General features: G+C 41.6%; 1 protein-coding gene across 2 annotated transcripts in view; it reads left to right on the top strand.

Annotated features, from left to right (window-relative positions):
* INPP5A (inositol polyphosphate-5-phosphatase A) overlaps positions 1 to 21,546 on the top strand; it is a 624,592-nt gene that overhangs the window by 149,133 nt on the left and 453,913 nt on the right. The window contains exon 1 of one of the 2 annotated variants that reach the window (XM_090057771.1): positions 20,031 to 20,218. The exons of the other annotated variant lie outside the window; for it this stretch is intronic. The gene's annotated coding sequence lies outside the window, so the exon portion shown is untranslated. Of the gene's footprint in view, positions 1 to 20,030; positions 20,219 to 21,546 lie in introns of those variants that run through there. 2 annotated transcript variants of the gene reach the window in all.

The following is a 21,546-nucleotide window of genomic DNA, read 5'->3' as shown; positions in this document are numbered from 1 at the left end:
AAGTGAATATTGTAATGCCCTGTACTAAAAGTGTGGTACAATGTTCCTATGCTGTAATTCTGATTTTCCTGAATTCCTTTTGTCCCAAAGGAGATCCTGTCTTACAGGATTAGTTTTGTTGAACAATACTGGGAGCATCTACAGGAGATGCTTAATGAGCAGAAAACTGATTTTACTGAGCATTAGCACAGCTGTCAAAAACCATGCTAATGTGCTAATACACAGTAGATTTAGTCTAATGCTCATTGACGTCACTTTGAAAGTGTTCATTTGTGCTAATGCACAATAGTGCCAATGACAGTGGTTACAGCACATTTATTACCTGTAATTCTGGTGCATTAATGAATGTGTAGATGCACCCACCGAGCCTGATTCTTCATATTTCTTGGGGCATTTATTTTCCTTGAGAGCAGGCACAAGTTTTAAAGGGCTAGGACTGCAGGTAAAATAGGTGGCTGCATTTCAATTGCAAGTGAAATTATTCCTATATGTAGGCTAGAGTTCTATTTAAGACAGACAAGGTTTTTTGGGTAAATGTGATATCTTTTATTAGACCAACTAAATAGTTGGAAAGATTATTCTTTGTAAGCTTTTAGGTGCAAACACCCTTCTTCAGGCAGAGGAAGAGTTGAAGACAAACACCTGAAGAAGAGTGCTTGTATCCAAAAGTTTGCAAAGAACAAGTTTTCCATCTATTTAGTTGGTCTAATAAAAGATATCACATTTACCCAAAGAACTTTGTCTGTTTATGTCCTTAAACCAACATGGCTACAAGCAACACCCTTGAAACACATTAAGATTAAAGATGTTACTTTAAGGGACACAAGATGCGAATATTTATTAGCAAAATAGAAATAAATCAAAAGCCTTTAATGCTGGTACAACACAAAAGATTTCTTCCCAGAGGTAAATCCTTGTAAGAGACAGAACTATTTAAAGAGAATAAATGTACTGTGGTCTTCAAGAAAAATAGGAGGGTTCCAATAAAAATGGATGGTTTCAATAAAAATGAATGTTTATTGTGCAAAGAGATTGAAAGCAAGGAGTTGCAAATGTCAGCTTAAAGTTAATTTTTGTGTTTGTCTTGCATAGCAATGAACATTAGCTTGGTATAAATTTGAAAGGCAAGATTCCCTGCTAATGTTTACTTAGTAGAAAGCAACTATAAAAGCAAATAATTCAAAATTATTACTAAGGATTAAATGATAAGCTGAAAAAATGGTTCAATGATGTTCCAAGTAGAAAAGTGTGTGGTACTAATGCTTGGAAGCGGAAATGCAATTTAGTGAGGAAGCACTCAGCAGAGCAGGGATTGAAGGAATGACTTAAGATGAGCATTAATATTACATTAAACTATATCCAGAATGTCTGACAGAAGAAAAATAAATGGCAGACGAAACTGATGAACATTAATCAGTTAAAACATAAATAAACTATATTACTTGTATAATTGTAGCATCTAAAGGTTCCAAGCAGGCTTAAAGGCCTTGTCTATTATTGTGCTTTCACAGAATCAAATGCATGACCCTGCCTCAGATAGCCTGCAGTTTAGAACCTGATCCTACAGTAAGTTTGGGGTGGATAAATCCCCCAGGCCTATGTAGAGAACTATTGACACTCATCTTCCTGATGCTTTACAGAGCAAGATACTTTAACACCTAGAATAAGAAAATGACTGACTTGCCTGTATTTCCCTTTCTCATACCAGACAGAAATATTTTAAAATTTAATTCTTTTAGTTTACTACATTCCTCCAAACTGTGAACAGATGTAATATGAATCCTGTACTGCTGAGGTGTTGTCTTGTTTTCTGCACTGTAGATCTAGATTTCATACCCTTTATGAAGTGTATAAGCAGAGACAGGGGGACCAGGGCACCAGCCTTGGAAGCTAACTTTGGTTAGGCAAAAAGTGGCAAAAAAGGTGGCTGCACTGCTGACCTATGCATCAAAACCACACAGAGTGGAGAACAGCCTCGTTATGCCTCTACATTCACCAGTTCTGTCCACTAATGAACTGACAAAAATGTTGTTAGTTAACCTGTCTTCAAGTCTTGTTATGCTTTGTTAAGCTTTAGTAGGAAATGTACCCACTGTATCAAATTTTTAGTTTTACTACTTTAGGCTTGATCTTGTTTGTCAACCAAAACAAAACAATTAAATGGAGCTTTTCTCCCATATATTTAACCAATGAGAAAAAAATTCTGATGCTGCCTATGATGAAATGACTTGTATTTGCTGGAAGAGCCTGGTGACTCAATACTAAAATGATATGAACTGAGGATTAATGTGTTATGTGATCATTTGTCCTACGTAAGTGATATATTCATATTTATTGTGAAATCTCTCAAAAGCCATGATATTGAGTTTTGCCACATGAATACATTCACCTTTAAAGAAGTAATAGACTAGCCTTTTTCTTTGAGACAGAAGGTAAAATGGTAAATGTTTATGGAAGCCATATTACCTTGTCACAGTGTAACACTGATTTGTTGCACTGAAGACTTTGTTTTGAACTAGTGATAAAAGCATTGACAAATGAAAATCTATCATTTGTTGGCTGTAGGAAGGAAGAGACTAGTTAGTGTAGAAGGAAGAGAGGGTAGAAATTTAATGTAAAAAAAACCTTTGCATGCAGAACAGTTGTATGCATTTTTCCTTCCTAAGTAGTTTTTAGTAACTTAGTACTTGTTTACGGGTCCAAATCCTGAAGACCTTACCCAGTTCTTCCTTAGGCGTGTTAACTTATGCAGGGTGTTGTCCTGTGGGGCCAGGCCAACCCTCAGGATCTCAATATTGCGCTGTTAGATAGGAGGGTGTGGTGTACAATTGCACATACACACACTCAAAAATCAATTAGGTGCATACACACACACACTGCCAGCTCAGGCACATACACCTCCAAACCAGCCTAAGCACATGCATACCTATCACCAATTCAAGCACATACACTATACGCCCCAAAAGTTAGACACAGATCACTAATTCATATATCATGCACACAATGACACACACACATATATATATACACACACACACACTCACCTATTCACACACATACAACCTACCTACACATACACAAAGGTAAGTTCCTAACTTGGATGGTACAATGTATATGTGTGTGCTTGGGGTACCTGGGATACTTGGGTGAGGTTCAGGTGAGAGAGAGAGTTAAAGTGTAGGCAGTGAAAGTTGCCAGAACCAGGATTAGAACCAGTGGACTACAGAGAAGCTGGCTGAGGAATGGGTTTACTTAAGGTAGACTGGGGCTGGAAACTGAGGCAGACAGCTGAGATATTGGGGGAGGGGCAGATAAGTGGTGGCAAGGAGGAGACAGCCAGGAAAGAAACTGAGGCAGAAACCTGGTTGCTCAGGGGAAAAGGAAAAGGCAGTGGGGATAAGACAGTGGCAAAGAAACAGGGCTTTGGAGGCAGAGAGAAGGTCAGGACTGGTGTTGGAGGTGGCAATGAGCCAGAAACAGGAGAGGGAGAAATGAGATAGAAGTTAGAGGGGCGAGGAGCAGAGATTGGAGCAGGGCCAAACCATAGTAAAGCAAAACCCAACTTCGGGGTCCAAATAACAGTTTTATTAAATAGCCAACACACTACACAGCCCATGAAGTTATTGGTTCCCGCCCCCCCCCCACACACACATACTCACAATGGCAGCAGGAGAAATAGACTCAGTGGAAGGCTGGAGCTCAGGTAGGGAGAGAAGTAGAGTCCAGGTCCTTGGTTGAAGAGGGGTTGGGGGGTAATGGCTACCTATCCAGGCTGAACAGGGGTCCTTGTCCAGTAGGTTTTGTCCAGAGGGGGGTTGCCAGAAGGACCTCGGGGTGGATAGGTGGTGTGGCATGGTGCTGGTCCAGACAGAGAAGGCATCCCACTGGGTCTGTCTTCACTGCCCCTTTTTATAGGGGCAGACCTTGTGTGACCCTAGTAACAGGAGGCATGCCCAGGCCAGGGTCAGCCCCATGGCATACTGAGCCATGTGTGCTCCATGCAGGGAAGTGCAGTTTCGGGTGTCTGTAATGGTGGGGTACAATGGTAGAGTTGCTGGTTCTGCTGAGTGTTTTCTCTTTCAAATGCTGGGTTCTCGTCTCTGTTCCTGGGTTAGGTCCATGGTTCTTGGATGAATTAATGCGAGGTGATGGCCTGGTCATTACAGGCCATCTAGCAGAGGCCTGCTACTATTGTATTTCCATCATTCCCAATCACTCTTATTCATCTGGGAACCAATTTACATGGGAGGGGTATATGAATCATACAGTTGCAACACAGGTGATGCCCAGGCAGAGGACACAAAATGAAGGCTTGACATACAAAGTTGAAACTTGACATGACTTACGCTAACTTACATATATAGGCCTAAAACAGTAATCACACAATATAAAAGCAGTACAAACATAATAATTATCACTTATAAAACAGTAGGTATCGATATCAAAATAGCAAGGAACTTATTTGCAAAGAGGGAAGAGAAAAATAAAACTTACTACCTGAAATAAAATGTTAAAGTTTATCCTACATCTTAGCTTACTTATACTTCTCTTTAGGGAATAGAGAGGGAGGGAAAGTCAGAAATGGTTGGGGAAGGGGAGGGAATGCATTTTAAAATAAATAAAAAAAAAAAGAAAAACTGTGGATTTTGCTACATGGTTTTGTTTAGACAGACCTAGGGTTTTGCGCATCATTATTTGGGTGCTTTATGCAGAGGTTAACTCCATGCATTCCTCCAAATATTTGTGGATATTAATTTTGCTTTTAACACATTTTTTATTTGACTTTTTAAAAAACCTGTGTGGAGCAGCTGTCATTGCTTTGTAAGGAAGTGAGGTGCAGCTCTAAAAAAGCGAAAGTAACCCCTCAAGCTGTCTGGGGCTGAGGCTGGATACCAAGTTTACAGAAAGTTCTTACTACTCTGGTATGTACTGTTTAAATAATTTTTTTTCATTGTTTAAAAGTAAGGTATCCAGACTTTAAAAAGGAGAACAGCACATAACTGAGCCGAACACCTATAAAGGAGGTAATGCACAGCAGTGAATGTGACAGCAGTTCTGTCCCACAGCGGTAAAGCCTCATTATCCTTGTAAGAAATGTGGTACCCGCCAGTGACTAACACTATCGATGGTAAGGTACTGAAGCATCTTCTAATGAGCTTCACTGCACCTGATTTGGTATGAGAACAACTTATACACACTGCAGGTTACCAAGTAAATGTAGGAAGTACGTAACATAACAAAAATACACAAAGACAGCTGCTTTGGCTTGTCAGTGTTTGGAGTGGCAGAACCAGAAACAAGCAACAGAGGAAGGAGAAAAGTAGGTGTTTTATTCTGCCCTTATATGGGTAGCCTCACCTGCTTGCTTTATCACATGCAGAGTTAAGGGCAGGTCTGTGGGTGCACCAAGGTCTGGATAACTATGGTTGATACTGTTATGAAAAGGAATGCTGGAAAGCCTGTGTGTGGCCGGGGGAGGGGCAGGATTGTTTGTTTGCTTTTGGAAAGGTATAAAAGTGAGTTTGCTTCATACCAGATTGGGGTAATAATTGCCTAATCTGTGGTGCATCTGCAAACAAGAATGAAGGTTTCTCATGCCTCATCTTGGAATGGTAGAGAAGAAAATGAGGTGCTGCTTTCTGGCCTAGGCTACAGGGATCCAAGACCGTAGAAATGCAACGCTGAGCCAATGCCTCATTTGCTTCTGTCACAAGTGTGATACCATGGATTTGCTACCATGGATAATTACCAGAACTGTCCGAAGAGTATGAGAAAGCACTGGAATTTCAGCAGAAAAGTCTGAACCATTCTTACTTATTTTCTCAACTTCTGTGGTGTAGTAAGGATAAAAAGATAAATCAAATTAATAATGTGTTTTCCCTGTCATTTTTAACCCAAGAACACTCAGTGAAAGTTTAGCTTTACAACGTACCTCTCAGCTCTGTGATGGATAGCTCATAGGAAATCAGAATGCAATTAAGATATGTAAAAACTATGTTGGTCTGAATGAATATACTTGGGGAGGAGAGTTTTCATGGTATTTTCCCCACATAATTTTGAACAAAGAAGATTGGATTAACCATAATATAAACTCATCTAAGAATATTAACCAAATACTGGTCCAGTATTATGACCCAGCTCTGCATGGTTTATGTCTAAAATGACTGCTGAGTGAATGGATAAAAATGATGTTGCTCAGTTCTGCCAAATTGAAAGTTCAGTGCCCAACAGATTGGTGTTCCTTTACTTCTCAATACTTTGTAGAGAAGGCTAAAAAGAGTGGGTGTTATCTTCACCACTGTTATTGAAAAAGTCAGGAGAAGGAGGCTTTCATGCAACCTGAAGCCTTTGATACTTGGAATGACTTGGGATTGGATAGGTTATTTGTATTACATATATTTTTGATTGCTGGATTTTTTTTCTTTAGGGAACGTTTCTGTCTTCACTGCTGACTGGAGCGATAATGAATGGATTAGCTCTGTAACATGAACCCTATGTCCGGAGGTAAAATTGGTTAGCACAGTATATACTTCTCAACACCCTTGTACTTGTAGCATTTAAATTGGCAATATCCACCATGAGCTTATTAAGTCTGTGGTGTCTGACATGAGACAAGGAAGTAGAAACTTGGAGTGTCAAAGATATTTAACTTCAGCTAGACCATGCTGAAAATAGCTGTATTTGGAGGGGTCCTCTATCTGGATTACTACTGTTGAAGAGACTGCAAAAATATTAATATGGTGTGTTTAAATGCAGCAAGTGAACATTTTCTAGAAACACCTATGTATTTAAAAACAAAAGGAAGAATTATGCTGGTTGTCTGTAGTATACTTTTGAATGCTACTGAGATATTTTTTCCCCTTCCTGGAACATTGCTGTACATATTTGATCTTTTGCAGAATCAATGATAAACTTGCTATATGAGTTGTTTTGTTCCTGCTAAGCTTTTTAAGTAAATGCTGTGCGTCTGAAAAATGCTGGAGTGAGTGCACTAAAAGCAAAATCCTCTGTTTAGTCCTAGAACACGGACACTTGTCAGTGAAAACTTATAATGTGCTTCCCTGCCAAAGGCAAAACTTGTTCCAGACTGAGGGAGTTGTATAAAACATTCAAACCTTGGCCTCCCTGCTGAGATTCTCAACAAGGACTCCAACTAATGTCAATGCTTGGTTTGATTTGTACACTAAAACTAGACTGAAAACAATGCATCTTGCATAAGCCACTGATTATCATGCCAGTCATGGTAAAAAAATGTTGATGCTACAGGGATGGATGTGCACCAGTGATACAAAGGTTAATTCTCTCTATACTATTAGTATTCTCCCAACTCCATACTCTATTTGCTTCCAAAAATTAGAGTCCGCTTAAAGAAAAAAGCAATAAAGGGGAAAAAAAATAAGGCACATGACTGTTGCAGAAGAAAAATATATAACTGGTAGACAATGAGAGATTTACTAGCAATAAAATTCTCTTCCCTCCTACAGGCACAAGCTGTAGTATTTGTGACCTGAAACACTTACACCCTGGGTCCTCCTCATTTTGAAGACAGAGTAATCTGATAGATATACAGATGCATGTGAATGAGTACCTAAACTGTGAGTCAGAGTAGTGCTGATGTTTGAGGGCCAGCCCTGTCTCAGCCACCAGCTGTTCCTTTGGCACCTGTAGCTGAGCAAACTTTTCAAATGACCTTTCCGTATCCTCTCCAGCTTCAAGAGGAATACTAGAGTAGTAGAAGCTGTTAAAAAATAGGCACAAGTGTGGCCGAATAAAAAGGATAATCGTTTCCTCCACACTTTCAGAGCAACAGTCCCCCTGGCTGGAAAATAATAGCAATACCAGCCATGTCCAGGCCTCCCTACAGCTTCCTCTCCTTCTCCTGGAAGAGCACTCATTGTTTTCAAAGCAGTACTGGTGTGGAGTACCAGTTATAGTAACCAGTTTAGTTACTAGTTATAGTGGCACAGTAACTAAATCATCTTGCTGTGGGTTCAGAGATATGATTTACCTCTGTTGATAAAGCTGTAAATGGGCACCTGGCCATCTAGGGTGGGCACCAAAAGGTTGATGGACTTGATGTTAGCCACAGCACTTGCTTGCATGGTGTTGGCTAAGGAAACTCACATGCCTTAACTATGCAGTTCTTGTGGACCACTAGGCTTGAAATTACCCTTGACCTGAAGAGCCATAAGTAATCTAAATAATGCCTGGAAGACAAATTTCAGAAGGCCACTTCTATCAGTATCTATACAGAAACCAGTATGCAGTATGCAGAGCTTCTTACACAGCTTTATTGTACACAGCATGCAGAGCTTCTTACATAGCTTTATTTTGTGTCTTGGAGCTTATCAGAAAATGGAAACAAAAAAATGGGTTTTTAAAAAATATTTTAATTTATTGTCTGCCAAACATTCTATTCCATACAATTTCATAGATCTGCCCAGGCCTATTAAAATGTGGAACAGGTAGAAGAAAGCTAATATAGGACAAGAAAGTAGAAGAACTACGGCACTTCCTTCTTTGGAATGTAAACAAATCTAATCTCAGCTGGTAACTCAACTCCACCTCAGGCTTCCCCTTACTCCGAGGTCTTCAGGGCACGGTCTTTCTGATTACACCCCATTTTCATTGTGTAGGCCCTCAATCAGATTTAGCACAGGTCCTTTTATTTAGGGCTGCTCATGTGCAGGTGCCCTCATCAATGAGTTGACCCTTAGGTTCCCTCAACTTAGGGATAATTTCTCAATTGATTTAGTCCCCTTTGGGAGACCTATCAATTGGTCTATCTCACCCTTGGCCATAGCATGCCTGTGACTTCCCAGGCGGTATCTCTCTGGCTGGCAACACCCATCACCATCCCATTAGTTCAATACTCAAGTGTCTCAGAGTGACCCTTGCAGGTACTCTCTGCTTGCAGAGGCTTACCCCATGTCTCAACCTTGCCACCATTGGGTTGCTTTGTTGCTCTTCTTCCACTGGCTACTCTTCATTGATGTACTCAAATCCCAAGGTTTGCCCTAGGATCAGACTAGGTCTGTATGGCTCCCACTCTCCTCTGTGCCTCCACATAAACAGGCACTGCACATTCCCTTGGAGCCAGTGCTTTCCCCTCTCCAGGGGCACTCTCCTTCTTGAGTCTGCCAGGCCCCTGTGAGGGGGCAATCGTGTCCAGCTTCTTGGTCATGTGAGGGAACACATCTGGGGTCGTTGGAGGCCAGGACCTGCAGGTACTTCTGGATTTACTCCCAGACAAGCTGTCTGATGGCAGTGGAGACCTAGCTGTGCCTGGGATGCCTACTAGTTCCTGGTAAAGGGGATGGCCAGTGACGCCAGGATGAGTTGACTGATGATGGCATGATCCTGGTGCAGTTCCCAGGGCATGTAAAGCAGTGGCCCCAGTTCCAGCTAGGGTCCCGCTTGTAATAGGAGCTGAGAGGTAGCTTCCTATTACACCTAGGATATAAGGTCCCAGGTTCAAATCTTTACTGTTCCTGATGCAGTGTATCCTGGTTACCCAAGAGATTGCCTTAAACACTGGGCCATAATTCATGGAGCTCTGTCTTACATCAGACTTAATAATAAGCCCAAGGCCTAAAAAAACCTCAAAATCCAAAATATCACCTTTGTACTAAAAGGGACACCTTTCCATTTTTGCAAAACATTCCAAGATTTTATTTTATTTTTTTCTCATCCTGACAGAAAAGAAATTCTGGAATTTCAGAAGTGACTGAAATGGAATTATTTCTGTTTGACCAGCTCTTGCTCGAAATCTTTCGTCTGATACAGGGAAGGAAATAGGCCAATGATATTCTGAAGTGTGTACACAGAAAGTTATTGCTTCCTCTACGTAAATGGCCCTGGGAACAACAGTGACGCAGTACTGATCCCAGCTCCAGATACCTTTACCTTATTACAAAAAAAAAAAAAAAAGAATACCTTGATAGTTTAAAAGAATGAGCAACAAAAACTTAGGGAATCAGAGAAACAGACAAAAATATGAGAGATAAAAATCCATCATTTCATAGATTTATAGATTTCATAGACATTAGGGCTAGAAGGGACCTCGGGAGATCATCGAGTCCAGCCCCCTGCCCAAAGGGCAGGAAGTCAGCTGGGGTCATAGGATCCCAGCAAGATAAGCATCCAATTTACTCTTGAAGGTGTTCAGTGTAGGTGCTTGAACCACCTCTTCTGGCAGACTGTTCCAGACCTTGGGGGCTCGGACAGTAAAGAAATTCTTCCTTATGTCCAGCCTGAAACGGTCTTGCAGGAGTTTGTGACCATTCGACCTTGTCATCCCTTGCAGCGCTCTGGTGAACAAACGTTCCCCCAGATCCTGGTGGTCACCCCTGATAAACTTATAGGTGGCCATCAGATCACCCCTGAGCCTACGCTTTTCCAGGCTAAAGAGTCCCATGGCTCTCAGCCTATCATCGTAAGATCTGTTTTCCTGACCTCTTATCATGCGCGTGGCTCTCCTCTGGACTCTCTCAAGCTTCTCCACGTCCTTTTTGAATTGTGGAGCCCAAAACTGGACGCAGTACTCCAGCTGCGGCCTCATCAAGGCCGAGTACAAGGGGAGAATGACGTCCCGGGATTTGCTCGAGAAGCATCTATGGATGCAAGCCAGCGTTTTGGTCACTTTACTAGCCGCAGCATCGCATTGCAGGCTCATGTTCATCTTGTGGTCAATGATGACCCCCAAGTCTCTTTATTCTGTAGTGCTATCCAACGTAGCACTGCCGAGCCTATAAGGAAGCTGCAGGTTTTTCCTCCCAAGGTGGAGAACCTTGCATTTTTTGGTGTTAAACACCATCAGGTTCTCGTCCGCCGATTTGCTGAGCTTGTCCAGGTCAGCCTGGATCACCCGCCTATCTTCTGGCATGGATAATTTGCCCCAAAGTTTGGTGTCATCGGTGAACTTGGCCAGTCCACTCCTGACTCCAATGTCCACATCATTAATGAAGATGTTGAACAGTATGGGTCCCAGGACAGAGCCTTGAGGGACCCCACTGGTCACAGGGCACCACAATGAGTGACTGCCATCGATTACAACCCTCTGGGTCCGACCATGGAGCCAGTTTCCCAGCCAGTGGATCGTGGTGGAGCCAAGGCCACAACTGGGCAGTTTGGCCAAGAGGTGATCGTGGGATACCAGATCAAAGGCTTTTTTGAAGTCAAGATATATGACATCAATCTCTTCTCCCTTGTCCAGGTGATAGGTCACCTGGTCATAGAAGGAAATGAGATTGGTCGAACAAGACCTACCCGCAACAAACCTGTGCTGGCTATCCCTTAGAATGTTAGCCTGGGCCAGTCCCTCAAGGATGGTCTCCTTAATAAACTTTTCTAAGATCTTCCCCAGGATAGAAGTCAGGCTAATGGGCCTGTAGTTAGCCGGATCCACTCTCCTCCCTTTCTTGAAGATCGGCACCACATTGGCCTTCTTCCAGTCTTCGGGCACTATACCAGAGCGCCAGGAGTTTTCAAAGATCCGTGCCAGGGGCTGGGCTATGACGCTCACCAGCTCCTTGAGTACCCTGGGGTGCAGATTGTCAGGGCCGGCTGACTTGAAGGTATCCAGCTTCTCAAGGTGTTCCTTCACGAGGTCAGCATTGATGGAGGGTAGGGGATCCCCATCACCCGGATCTCCCTGTCCCATAGCAGGCATGGGCGTCCCATGGGACTGATGAAAGACTGACGCAAAATACCTATTTAATAGGTTGGCTTTTTCCTGGGCGTCAGTTGTCAGTTGCCCCATCTGGTTTAGCAGGGGTCCAACATTGCCCTTGTTTTTCCTCCGGCTCCCCACATAGCTGAAAAAGGACTTTTTGTTGTCCTTGATGCTTGAAGCTAGTTGGAGTTCAGTTGCAGCCTTGGCTTTCCTGGTTTGCTCCCTAAAAGATAGTATTGGACATAACTTACAAATATTTGCAAGTTTCTAATCTTACAGGAAATAAAGGAATTATTGTTGAGGATAAAGTGGGGTTTAATTTGGAATAAAGGGGTAAAAACTTTAAAATATGAACAATTTAGAGAAAATTGTTCTGGTACCAAAATATTTTAAACTGCATAATATTCTCCCTTGTGAAGTGGTAAATTCTTCTTTCCATTGCATGAGACATTTAAAACTAAATGAATTCTAGTAAATGTACACTAAGTAGGAAATCTACACATGCCAAGATGTGGACTGCATCTAATGCAGGCTTTTCTATCAGTTACTGTGATGGGTCTATGAATATAATAAACTTGCAGAGCAGCTACAGTTATGATTTCTTACATCACTTCTTAGAAGAATGGAAAACATGGAGTAAAATTAAAAAGAGAACAAAACCCTAATACTGCCCTTCAAACAATATGTTGTATATTTTATATGGACAAGATATGACCATACAAGCAAGTGCTTAGCTTATTTTAGCAGACTTTCTGAGTCTATGAAAACAAAAGAGGGCTCATTCTTTAGGCCCATAAAAGGGCTTTCATTCAGAAAATATTGCATTAAATTTAAGATTTTAATCTGGTATTTTCAAGTGTTTTAGCCAGTCTGAAATGGTCTATGGAAAGGCCTTTCTAATAAAAGCATAAGCCAATCAACACAAAGACAGTGATAAAAGTAAAAGTCAAACATGATTATTCTGGAATTGCATAACCAGCATGAGAATGTTTACTTTTTTTATCCCTTTAAAATGGATAGTATACTCTTTCCAGTAGAATGGGAGTCAGCTTATTCTAACTCGTGTTCTCCAAATCTCAGCCCAGCTGTATTGCAACAACATTTTAACATCAACAGCTCTGCATGTTCCTGTGAAAATATTCAGGAAACAACATTTGCTACTTTGCAGAGATAAAAAAGTACCCTGGTTTATTTAATGTTTTCAGTTTTATCGTTTGAAGAATACCCTGTACCACTCTAGATGCATACTTCTTTATTTTCTGTAGAGTGTGTTCATTTTGCTGATGATCTATAATTCTCTTTCCCACAAGGTAGGGATTAATTAAAATGCTTTAAACATACTGTTAGTAAGATATTAAAATTCCCACAAGTAATTCAAAGGATACAGTATCCATGTTTGTGCATCAAATTATTGATTACTATATCTGCAATCCAGACTGCCATCAAAGTCTTATCTACCCCTAGTAGCTAGCCCCAGCTCTAAATCTAGTGCCAAAGTCAGCTCTTAAACCTAGTCCAGGACTCCAGGGCGCCCCAATCTCATATTTTGCCCAAGCCAAAGATTCCCAAACTTTTCCTTACTGCATACCCCATTCCAGATTTACCAGCTGCCTGCATACCCCTACCAGCATACAGTCTGGTATATTTTAACTCCTTACATGCCAATTATTATTCTAATGAACATTAAATTCAACATTGCACAACTTCTGCCACATACTACCCAGAGATGTCTTGAGTACCCACAAGGGTACACTTACCACAGTTTAGGAACCCCTGGCCTAAGCTATCAAGCTAGCATCAAGTTCAGTGTTAGGGTTATGTCTCCTCCAGAAACTGAAGTATACTATACCTGAGCTAATAGAGCTCAGCACACTTTAATTTCTGTGCTGAGAAGTGTGTGGAGCTCTGTATTGCCATGGCTAGACTGTTTGTTCACCGTTAGCTTGGGTGTGTCTGCACTGTTGTACCTACCACACAACCCAAGCCAAATCCACACTCACCTCCTGACCATAACTCAATGAATTGTCCAGATATCCCAGCATACCCTACCTCTGAAAACTGGTTCCATTACTAAGCAAGAATTGGCTCCAAACCAGGGCTGCTAAGGATAAATTATCTTGCACAGTGCTCATACACTTGACAGCCCTGTCACATCTCTTCACATCTCCCCTAGATTCTTGTATTTCAGCTGAACAGTGGGGATTGCCCACAGTTGCAAATGTCTGTGGTGCCAGCTGTGGGGGAGAGACAATGCTCCCCTTGTTCTGGGAGCCCAAATCCTAACCCCTAATCCTAACCCTAAAGCCATGAACATCAACGTGTTACAAACCTAACTGAAGCCTAGGTTCCCTTAAAGACACAAGCCAATTCCTATGCTGGGGAATCTTAGCCATATCCTGACCAGGGGGATATAGCAGTCCTAAACTTAATCAGGTCCTGTGGACCCCTCCTAACCACAAGCTGAACCTAGTCCAGGGGGATCTGGCTAGCCAAAATCCAATCCTACTTTCACATTTAATATTGTACCCCACTAAGTCTGAAAGTCTATACTTAACACAGCTTTTTAAAAAAAAACAAATTCTTGATTTGTTTGGGAACAAAAGAAATGCCTTCCTGGCTTTTGGAAAGTTGCTTTTTTACACTTTTATGTTGCATAAAGACTAGCATGCATCTTGCAGGAGGTCCAGTGATGGACTGGGTATAATCACTTCTTATGCTGATAGTAGCCTGCCTTGGTATTTCTTGGCGGTATTTTGAAAATCTATGCAAACATCTATAGTTTGCTCATCAGTTCGTGTTTTGTCTGTGTCTTGCTGGTCCAGTATCTGTAGAACAAATAGTTCAGTGTCTTCCATACATGTGTACACTTTGTATTCATAGTGAGTGCACATACTTGCTGTTTTAGTGCAGTATTTATCTGTCTTTCCTATGCTACAAGAAAGAGGTTTTGTATGTTCGACACATGTAGCTTGCTTCCAAGTGTATAATTTATTCTACGAAAATAATTTGATTTTGAAAAGGTCTTCAAATTGGAGTTCTGATTGGTCTTTACTTGGTTCTTCATAGTATTAGACTTCTGCTTGTCCTTCTTTTTAATCTGTTGTTCTATCCACTGCTGCCAGCTCTAATTATGTTGAGACTATAGGCATACTGAGACATATATGCTTGTTAGCATCAAACACTGTACTAGGCTACTAAGACCTTCTATTGGAGTTTTGTTCTATTAAAGAACAATATTCTTTCAGCATCTTTCTTTAATAGTGATTTCTGACTGTCATTTCAATGTGATTTGACTGAATTATTATTCCTGGGTACATTGTGCAAACTTCCTGCAAGTAAATCTGCTGTCCAAAACAACTTGGTTTGGGATACTATTGCTACTGAAACGTTTATTGCTTTGTCTGTTTTTGCTGAGGTAGGATCTGACATTTTGTCCAGAAGTTTGCAAGTCTATAATAATCATAGGATTATAGGAAAGTAGAGCTGGGAGGGACTTTACAAGGCCATCTAGTCCAGCCCCCTCCCGAAGGCAGGATCGTCCCTGACTAATCCATCTCCAAGTGACTGTCTAACCCGCCCTTGAAAACTTCCAAGGGTGAAGATATTACAATTTGTCTAGGTAGTCTGTCTCAATGCTTAACCATCCTTATAGTCAGAAATTTCCTCCTAATCTCCAATGAAGCAGTTTGTCTGGTTTGCAGTAAATAGGTCTATTTGTTCCAAGGTTCGCTGGGATTGTTATGTAGTTTGCTTGCCTTGCATCTCCTAACAGGTGTCACAGGGATCACCACATCTTCAGCATGCTTTGTCATAATTGGCCAATCTATGGTATTCCTAGCTTTCAGAGACAGAATTGTTCTGATATTTACATGAGCATTTCTGTTTTTAGTGATTCAGCTATTATGATTTGTCTTAATATATGATACTAATTTGTCTTGGTAGTTTCAGTAATCCTGAAAGATAGATATGACTTCCTCTGTAGTGCCCAGTCACCCTGAGAATGTGAGAAATGTGAGCACTTCATAAAATCTTTTCTGGTATGATTTGTTGTTAAATTCATTACAGCCCCTCTCTTGAACTAGCACATAACTGACTTGATTGCTGCTTTCTATCATATATTTTTTCAGTTGCCATATTTGCATGTGAAGTCAGCCATGCACATCTCAGTTTCTTCCTTGTACAATACATCTAAATTGTAGTGTTGCTATTTCAGGAGCAGGCACTGAATGCAGTTGAGGGCTGCTATCAGTAGTTCTTTTAAAATCACCTTTAATGGTGAATGGTCACTTTCAATTCCAGTTGCTTTCTGTCCTCGAACATGCTGGTCAAACATTTAATGGGGAAATATGCCTGAAAGATATGGATGTTTTTATATGGATGTATCTTTGTTCCATTAAAGTAACTGTCACAGCTTCAAGCACTTTGGTATGAAAGCTACTGACTGTCCCTTTTGTAAGAACGATGCCCCAGGCCTACCTTACAATTCGTTTTTCTCACTTCGTTGGATTTCAGGGTGGAATATTTGGTTGCAAGCTCCTTGGTATATATGATGGATGAATCACATTGAGATAACCACATCTATACTGTGTCTTTGTTTAGTAGGTGACTTAGGGGTCCATGCATTGTGGAAAGCTTGGAAGTAATGGTAGTCCCAAATCCTAGTAGTCTCTGAATTGATTTAATATCTTTATTAGTCAACTTTTTGTGTTGTTTATATTTGTATTGTCACAGCTTTGAGTGGCCAGCAACTGTCCCATGTATGGTACTGCTGTCAGGAGTGATCACATCTTGGTTTTAATATCATTTTATATTTATTTTTCTGGCTGTTTCTAGCACACAGGGTTGCGATCACAATCTGTGATAGCTTCTGCCATTCTGTCTCTAAGTCCCCACTCCAGAATGTCATTGTTATGATGCCAAACCCAATACATCCTGTTAGTAGATGTTGTCGGCAGTGTTGATATGTTCCTACTGCTTGTTAGGTCCCAATGGCATTTTCATTCATCTGTATCTATCCACGGGTATTCATAATGATGGGAGGCAGTTGTTTTTTTCTTTCAATTCGGAAGTACATACCATTTTCTGTTTTTGCTTTTGTTCAATAGGGCAATCGCTTTTCAATTGTAGGCACTTGGTAGTGAGTACATTTAGTGTTTTATTTAACTTGCTTGGATCTATGAAAATGCTTAGCTCTTCTGGCCTCTTAGGCTAAGTACAGATGTTCAAAAAGCCAGAGGTGAAAGTGGCCTAACATTTGCACTTTAAGGCCACTTACACACATGTGAGGAGCCTGCTCTGACACACTGGAAATTCAGCACGTTGGAGCAGACTTGATTAATCAAGTCTGCTGGAGCATGTAAACTGATGTGCTCTGGCAGCCTTGTGCATCATGTATATCAGCAGCGCAGTGTGCCTCCACGCTGAGAAAGTGGTGGCAGTGTGCTTTGAACTAAAACATGTTCAGTGTGCTTTAGTTGAAAGTGCACCAATGCTATTTTCTCAGCATGGAGGTGTGCTGCACTGCTGATACACATGCTTCTAACATGGCACCTGGTGCTTTTAATTAGCGCGGCTCACTAATTAAAGGTGCCTGGTGCCACATTGGGAGAACATGTAAAAATGCCCTAAGTGCTCTAGGTTGGGTCGGGAGTGAACAGAACAGACCTTTGCTATTTGGTGGTGGGGAGATCATGCAGGCTGCCTGCATTAGCTGAAGCCAGCAGGTTGGGGGCACATTTCCCAGCAGGTTGCCAGAGAATGCCAAGCGCAGCTGAACAACCATCTCTGATTGACCAGCGTAGCCCTCTTCCTCCCCTGTCCCCTACCAGCAGAAACCTATCAATGGCAGTAGGGGGGAGTTGAGGTCCCCACCCCAACCCACCTAGACCTGAGCCAGCACAGCTGGGGGATCTATGTGGTGGGGGCCTTTGCTCACACCTCCAGCAGCACTAACAGCCAGCTGCTCATGGGGGGCAGGAGAGGAGCCTCGCTGGCCAGCCAGGCCAGGCAGTGGTGGGAGTAGCCCCTGCTGCATGGCCACCCTGCCAGCTGTGCTGGCTTGGGCCTGCAGGAGCCAGGTCCACCCAGCAGGGGTCTCCATTCCTCCCCTCTCCCCTCATTGCTGCTGACAACTGGCCACTGGTGGAGGGATGGGGCTGGGGGCCATACTGGCCAGCCAGACCAGGCAGTGGGAGGGGGAGAAGTGGAGGCGGGGGCCGGCTCTTCCCTGCCACCCAGCTGCTACTGACAGCTGGGGCAGCCCCCAGCCCTGCCTCCTGCCTGTGGCTGGCTCTGGAAAGGAGGGCTAGTGGGAGCCTGCAAAGCAACTTGGGATGCCAGAAGACTGCAACCTAACTTGAGTCAGGAGGGGATCTGGTATAGAAGTTCAATAGACCAGTTTAACCTAAATATATTAAAAGTAGTGTAGTATATCCTTCCAGTGCACCAATGTGCCTGCCGCAGCTGCTGCAGTGTGTGGTCCCAGCCCCACATCCACTGACGCATTGTGAACCACCGACCTGGGTTGAGAACCGCTGGCCTAGAGAATCCAGGGCTGCCAGTTGGACAGTCCTTTTTTAGGCTGTCTTTATGCTACGTTCAGTAGTTGTGGTTGAAACTCATGTAGGCATGCCCAAATTTGTAGAGAAGACACATCAGCAGAGACTTCTGCACTGGCAGTGTGAGCACACTGGGGACCTTGGATACTTATTGAGGTAACTACTAGACTGCAATGGTGACTACTAGACAGCAGTCTGAGCTGCAGTTTCATCTTCAGTGCATTGCTGCCTGACCTAGCTATATTAAAGCTAATGTGGGTATGTCTATACTTGCTACAATGACATCTCTTGATTTTAATGTAGCCTCAGTGTAATATGTCTGGGAGAAGTCCTGGACCTTCAAAAACTTTTTGGTAATCTTTAGCACCTTTAGTGTGAATTCTGTTCTTACTTATATGTTAACTGGATTACTCATTTATCCCAGGTTTAATGTCACCGAATTATTATTTTTAATTAACTTTTTTAGATAACAGCTGTAGCTTTTCTGTTGTCTATACTACTTGGAATTTCTGGCACTTTTTTTTGGTATTCCAGTCACAATTTCATTGGTTTTAGTGGTATTTTAAATATGTCTTTCTGTTAAGGTTGAAGAAGTCTGCGTAGTATAGTATATTCCTGGGTGTTTGGTGGTCACTTTCCTGTTTGCATACTGCTGCCTTGTCTTTGCATATGCTCCTAGTTTGAGTTTTACAGACAATTTATTTTGGCTCTTTTGCACTTTTTTAAGACCACATTTGCAAAATATTAATTGCTGAGTCACTGTCTTCTTCTTTACCATGTGCCCTGGTGTATATGTGTGTTTTTCCCCTTTAACTTGTCCTGTACATTGGCTTTGGCATAATGATTTATCTAGCTACAATTATTGCATGACACCCCACACAGGACATTTTTCATTTTCATGTTTTTGTTATAGTACCCACAGATCTTGCACTGCATTTTGTTGCCACCTCTGCTTTTTATTTGTGGACTTATTTTTTTAATGAATTTTGCTGTGATTTTCTTTGTATTTTCCCACTTGATGATGCTATTTGGTGAATTGTCTCTGTCTGCTATGTTTATATTCTGTATTTGCAGTTTGCAGTTGTTTCACTGGAGTATTTGAGCTCCTGCACTTTTGTCCCTTTTGTTAAATGTCATGAATTAGTGAATCTTTTGAAGATGGGATATTTGCATAAATTGGCCATTTTGTAGGGTTTGGCAATATACTGAACTATTGTTTCTTCACATTCTTGATCACAATTATTGAAAAGATACCTTTGCAAATTATTTGGAGGTATTTTTAGGATTTTGTATGGATTATTTCCATCTGCTTTGGAATTTGTGCCAACTTTTGCCCACTATCGTAGCATAACTGATACAGCATGCTGCTCTTACTATTCTTATTTTCTTTCTCTTCTAATCCATCCCCATTACAATTTTGTGATGGTGTCATTGTGCTCAAAAGAATATCCACTTGGTAAACACATTCTTTTTCAAGTTCATCTGGTTAGGGAAAGAAATCTGCTGTGGTGTCTTTATAGTATCTTTGGTTTGTATTTGTATTTATTTTGAAGTTTTTTAGTTTCTGATTTCACTTACCTGCAGGAACTGACTCAATTTTAACACCATGTTCAGTGTTCAAGTATATGAATGAGACCCAAAATCATGAAACATTCAGATGTTGTTCCTTCCTCCATATACAATCATCCCTAATTAAGCACTTCCTGAAAGTTGTATTTTTTACATTTACCTAACTTACCCTAAACAAAAGTTTATTTTTACACTATTTTTCAACAGAGAAAACTGGGATTCCTGCTTATTACTGACTTCTAAGCTAATTTTAAGTGCAGCAATCCTGGCAGTAGAGGACTCTGTAATCACTCCAACACAGGAAAGTGAAGTCTTGCCAGAGGTCAGAAAGGATCTGGCTCAGGAGGGAGCCAGATGGCATATGTAAGAGCAACAGGCTGGAGGCTGACTGTGGAGAAAAGATTTAAGAGCTGGAACTGTGAGTATGAGAACCTGCTTGGAATCAGCTTGTCACTGTAGGCCTGGTCAGGTGGAGCAGGGGGTGGCTTTGACGGGTAGATATTCTGATGCAACCTGCAAATTAAACTGACAAAATAACTGAACTTTGACAGGGGGTCTGTAGAAGTAAGTATCCTTGGTGCTCAAACTTCATGTTGCTGAACATGACTGGGATTGGGACTTTACTGTTTGTTCAGTTTACCTCTCGCAGTTCAGAGCCATTGAAGCAAGGGAAGTGTGGGCACTTGCACTGTATATATCTGGTAGTCCTACTGAGATTGTGGACAGAAGTAAGTTTAAGCTACTTCAAAAAGAGATTGGGGAGCTGCCACTGTGGAGCCAGCATCCTGTATTAAAATGTGACTGTCAGGTGTGAATGCTCTTACCACTGTGTAAGTAAGCTGAATCATTGAACTTCAATCCTGACTAAAATAGGGTTATGGTTCCCACTGATCTCCTACGTTTCTATGGCTATAGGAGCATGCTGAGTTATAACAGTATAGATAAACTGTTACAATATAATTATTATAAGAGCAAATTGGATGCTTCAAGAGCAAATTGGATGCTTATCTTGCTGGGATCCTATGACCCCAGCTGACTTCCTGCCCTTTGGGCAGGGGGCTGGACTCAGTGATCTCCCGAGGTCCCTTCCAGCCCTAATGTCTATGAAATCTATGAAATATTATGTTTGCCTTTGCTAGTGGTTCTCAATGTTTTTAGACTCAAAGACACCTTGGATAGACTTGTTCCCCTTGGATAGATTAGAAGCATCCCTCGGAAATGCCAGCTCTTAGTTTTCACTCTTTTTTTGACTACAGAAAAATAATAGAACAGTTTTTCTGTTACATGGTACTCAGGCCACAACTATGAATTTGTTTGAAATCTTTGGGTTTATTTTGTGAATCATGTGCGCAAACCTAACAGGTCTAACATTTTGTGCTGACCTGTAATAACCCTGAAAGGATCTCAAGGCACCCCAGGGTGCTGTGACACTTAGGATTGCCATAGAATGTAAACCATTGTTACTTATTAGATTGTGCTGTTGAGTATAGATAGCCATCACAGGCTAGAGCTTAAAGGGCCCAGGGTTAATCCACAAACTGACTTTCATGCAGTGATGTTCACTGTTATCGCATCTAACTTTTAGATGCTTGGCTCCAGGATTGGGATTCATAAATATGAGTCAGGAGTCTAAGTTCCTTACACAATGAATAGGCACAATTAGGCACCTGATAATGGGATTCACAGTGGGGGATGCTTAAAGTAGCCAACTGAAAACCCTGAAGAGAGAGGTATCTAAATCTTGCC

Source organism: Crocodylus siamensis, chromosome 7 (genome assembly GCF_052110815.1).
Source record: "Crocodylus siamensis isolate JL-2025a chromosome 7, ASM5211081v1, whole genome shotgun sequence".
Lineage (NCBI taxonomy): Eukaryota > Metazoa > Chordata > Crocodylia > Crocodylidae > Crocodylus > Crocodylus siamensis.
Note: the sequence above shows the minus strand (reverse complement) of the source record. Positions and strands in the feature narration are given on the sequence as shown.